At 37.0% G+C, this 4,304-nt stretch overlaps 2 protein-coding genes across 3 annotated transcripts in view; one reads left to right on the top strand and one right to left on the bottom strand.

The window, feature by feature from the left end:
* The window catches only part of LOC114892331 (protocadherin alpha-C2), a 209,000-nt gene that overhangs the window by 173,115 nt on the left and 31,581 nt on the right, over positions 1 to 4,304 (bottom strand). The gene's annotated exons all lie outside the window — the stretch shown is intronic.
* The window catches only part of LOC114891675 (protocadherin alpha-4-like), a 7,630-nt gene that overhangs the window by 1,472 nt on the left and 1,854 nt on the right, over positions 1 to 4,304 (top strand). The gene's annotated exons all lie outside the window — the stretch shown is intronic.

Here is a 4,304-nt window from a genome sequence, read left to right as displayed (position 1 = left end):
GCCAGCTCCAGCCCCAGGTCCTGGGCGATGCGGCCCACGAAGGTGCCATGTTTGGCCTCCTCCGGGACGGAGTAGCGGACCTGGCCGCTCCCGACCTTCCAGGTTGCAAGGAACAGAAGTGAGAGCAGCAAACGCCGGTATTCCTGGCCGATTCCCCAGGAAAACTCCATCTCAAGCCCGCAGTGCTTTGTTCTCATGAAGGGGGTCTTGTTTCAAAATGAAGAGATATCTCCTGACCGTTCAGTCCAGTCCCACTGCATCCTCCATTTTTCAGCATCTGGATGGTGGATGCAGCTTCTTTACAGTAAGAATAGGAGGGATTTTTTTTCTTTCTTTCTCGCTCTATCGGATCAATTTTATGGTACAGAGCGACATCATGTGGCTCCAAACCGTAAGTAACAGATTCTGGAAATGCATACTCTAAGTCTTAATTATTCTTTCATCCATTCCGCCTTTGGAGAATAGAATCTCATTTTGTACTACTGGGGTACACATTTTGCACCACTGAGATACACATTTTGCACCACTGATTTATTGTGATCCTTAGTTTCACCACAGGAGCAGCTTTCACTTCAGTGGAAATACTTTTTTCATAGAAGTTTTAAGTATTTACAGAGACCGAACTGTAGTTAACATAGCACTTTGCAAATATACAATTGGTAAAGTGTTGGTTAGGAAATTCATGACAGGTTTTGTGTGTGTGTGTGTTCCTGAGAGTGATGAAAGGTAGTTATTAATGATGACACACTCTTCATCATTGGATTTTACATTCCCGGTGTTGAAGATTTCAGAGAATTAAGCTCTAGGAAAACTCTGATCTCCAAAATAAGTCATTGAAAGAGAATTTCAAAAATGTTTGAAAAAGGAAGCAAAGACCATCAGCACTTAATTGAAAGTCTTCCTTGCTGTGGACAAGGAAGCTTTAACAAGGAAGTAGGATGTTTCGGTATATAATTTGTGTTGGGAAGTATTCCAGATAATTTTATTCAATGGAACCTATTCACCTCCCATGAGCAAGATGGGTATTCTCATTTTGTCTCTTACAGTTTATAAACGCTTGCTTGTTCTCCAGGATCTAATATGCCTCAACTTGTATTCTCTCCTACAGCACTCATATATTTTAGTCAAAGTGGACAATTTCCTGCTTCCAATAACATTTTTCATGAAACAGATATACTCATTTCATTCCCTGCCTAAGTAATATCCATCATTTCCAAACTCTTCTCAAAGCAGTTTCCCCCATTATATAACAAGTTAAAACTTCCTTGACCAACAAAGACTTTCATGATTAAGCCAATCGGGCAGGCATCTTTATTTTCTTTTATACTATAGCATCTAGATAAAATCACTTGGGACATTTATTACATTAATTTCTCTTTTGTAGGTATTTGGGTATGTGTGTCTAATCCTCCATTTTTGAAATATAAACTTTTAAAGAGAATATTTGTGTTATAATTGTTTAATAGCTCAGAATACTTACTGAATATTTGCTGAACATTTACCCTATAGAATGGCCTGGTTTTCTTCAATTGCTTAGTAAAATGCATTAAATTAAGGTGGTCATGCAGCTAGTTAAGAAATATGATATCTCAGCAACCTCTATAATTTTCCAGAGATACAAAAATATTTTCCTTAGACATTGCTCTACTTAAGGTATATTTCAATTTCCATATTGAAAACCTGGATTTTAGCTTAGTTTTCATTCCAGTTCTTGGCAATCATGATCTTTGAGACATTAATAGTTCTAATGGTCAATAAAGAATTCCCAAATAATAGAGCATAATATATTTCCCTGACACACACAAAACAATATAGAAGGACATGATGGTAGCTATTTTAAAACTTTCTTTGACTTTTATGTTCATAAACCTCTTACTCCGTAGTTGTCTAAGACAAAAAAAATCAATCTAGTGAAAATAGCTCTAGGCTCCCATTCTACGAAAAGCCACATTGCCCCCCCATTTTTTCTGAATTAAAACATAAATCAAAGTAGTTTCACTGTTCCAGTACCCAAACTGCAGATTTGTGCAAAAGGATTAGTATCAAACACACTGAAAGGAAGTGAAAAGGACTCCCTGTCCATTTACTTTATTTTGCAAGTAATTAAATGCATAGATGAGGTATGCGAAAGAATAGAAAGGATATTTATTTGGGAGCTATTCACTATTTACCGGGTATACAGACAACACATCTCTAAAGGGAAAAACTCAAAAGTCTTTAAAATGTCTTATTAGCTGAGAATCATGTTAGTCAAGAAGTTGAAGAGGAGGACTTCCCTGGTTGCACAGTGGTTAAGAATCCGCCTGCCAATTCAGGGACACGGGTTCGGGCCCTGGTCCGGGGAGCAACTAAGCCTGTGCACCACAACTACTGAGGCTGCGCTCTAGAGCCTGTGAGCCACAACTACGAAGCCCACGTGCCACAACTACTGAAGCCCCCATGTCTAGAGCACAGCGTGCTCCGCAACAAGAGAAGCCACCATAATGAGAAGCCTGCACACCGTAACAAAGAGTAGCCCCCACTCGCCGCAACTAGAGAAAGCCCGTGCGCAGCAACAAAGACCCAATGCAGCCAAAAATAAATAAATAAATTTAAAAAATAAAACTATATGCCCATTTGTACTAAAAAAAAAAAATTGAAGAGGGGAGCTGGATTTGAAGACTGAAGTCCCACATCCTGGAAGACAAGAACTCTGGATGGCCCTATTATTCACAATAGGATGAAAATGATACCTAATAAAATAAATAGTGAACTGAGGTTAGACATGCTGTGGCTCATACTTGATGGACAGGAGGCCACAAAGGACAGTGCCAGAAAGAGGAAATGGAAGTGGAAAAAAGGAGGATTATGTATTTTATATGTTGGCCTATCCCACAATGTCATTGAGTATTAATCAGGTTTCACCAAGGAAACTTGAACAAGGAAGTAGGAAGTTGTAGTACATAACTTGTGTGGAAAAGTATTCCACACAATTAGAATGGAATACACAGGAGCAAGGTTGGTATCTTCATTTTTGTCTCTAATGGTTTAGAATACTTGCCCATTCTCCAGTCACTAACATACCTAAGCTTTGGTTTCCAGTGGCAAAGAAACTTCAATGGGTGACCAACTTTTTACTAGGGTAACTGACCAAATACCAAATAGGGGAATGAATGGAAAATAATTTCACTTCCAGTTATTTGGAACTTTGTACTTGCTACATGACACACATTAATAGGTTGGTATTCAGAGGAGGGTCACCAGTAATAACATTGACTTATTGAACTTTTTGGACATTAGCATCATTAATACTGCATGTAAAAGAGGTTAATAATAAATAAGTTTTGCTAATTGAATAGTTTTAAAATGAGATATACAGTATTTTTCTCTACACTGTTCAGATAGAAAATAATATTTCTTAACAAGATTAATAATATTCTTTCGAAAGCAATATTTTCTAAATTATGATATACTAAAGAGAGTATTAAAATTTCACTTCCTATTGATTTCTTAATGCTTACTAATAAAAAGTAGTGAGAAACAGAAGAGAGAAAATGATACAATTCTAAAAGCAATAAATTTATTATTCTAACTTTTTTTTACCCAATTGGAAAACTAGCAACAATACACAGTATTGCCAAATGTGAGCACAAAAATTTAAAAAATCATGTTCAAGTAGAAAGAAGGAACTGAGAATACAGATAAATGGATAAGTGAGTAAAAGAGGCTCTATAGGAGACAACAGGCTTAATAAACTAATGTTTGAAACTGAATATGTAAAAGCATAATAAAAAGGAAGAGTGTCAGTGACATTTGGACTAACATCCAGTAGGAATTTCCAATAAAAAGTGTCATAAATTACTGAAGCATTGTGCAGGTATTAGCATACCACAATTTAAGTCAAATATTCTAATCAATTCAATTTACCCTGGAAAATATATTTAGTTTCTATCCAGATTTGTAGCAATAAAATACTTCTACAGCGACTTTTAAAAACCTGCAAGTATGGGTCTTACCATTTATTGCTGATTCGGTTCAAAGACATTAGTCACAAGAAATTCAAACACTTTAACCACAAAACCAATACCTTGAAAACTCTATTGACAGCAACAAGACTAATTAACTATTAAAATGGTTCCAAAGGAGTAGTAACGTTGAGAATTAAAAACAAAGACAGTTTTCAAAGGATTTTTAAAAGTTACTCACCTTAGCAGGAAGATCAACCTTCACATCCGTCTGCTCTTCTCTATCCCCACTAATGGGGCCCGGTGGAAGACAGGGGCTGAAGGCCATGAGATCTGCCTTGGGCGGCCCCTCCCCAGAGC

The sequence above is a fragment of the Monodon monoceros genome, unplaced genomic scaffold (genome assembly GCF_005190385.1).
Source record: "Monodon monoceros isolate NGI ecotype Baffin Bay Population unplaced genomic scaffold, NGI_Narwhal_1 Super_Scaffold_12, whole genome shotgun sequence".
NCBI classification, from domain to species: Eukaryota; Metazoa; Chordata; class Mammalia; order Artiodactyla; family Monodontidae; genus Monodon; species Monodon monoceros.
This window is presented reverse-complemented; position numbering and strand designations above follow the sequence as displayed.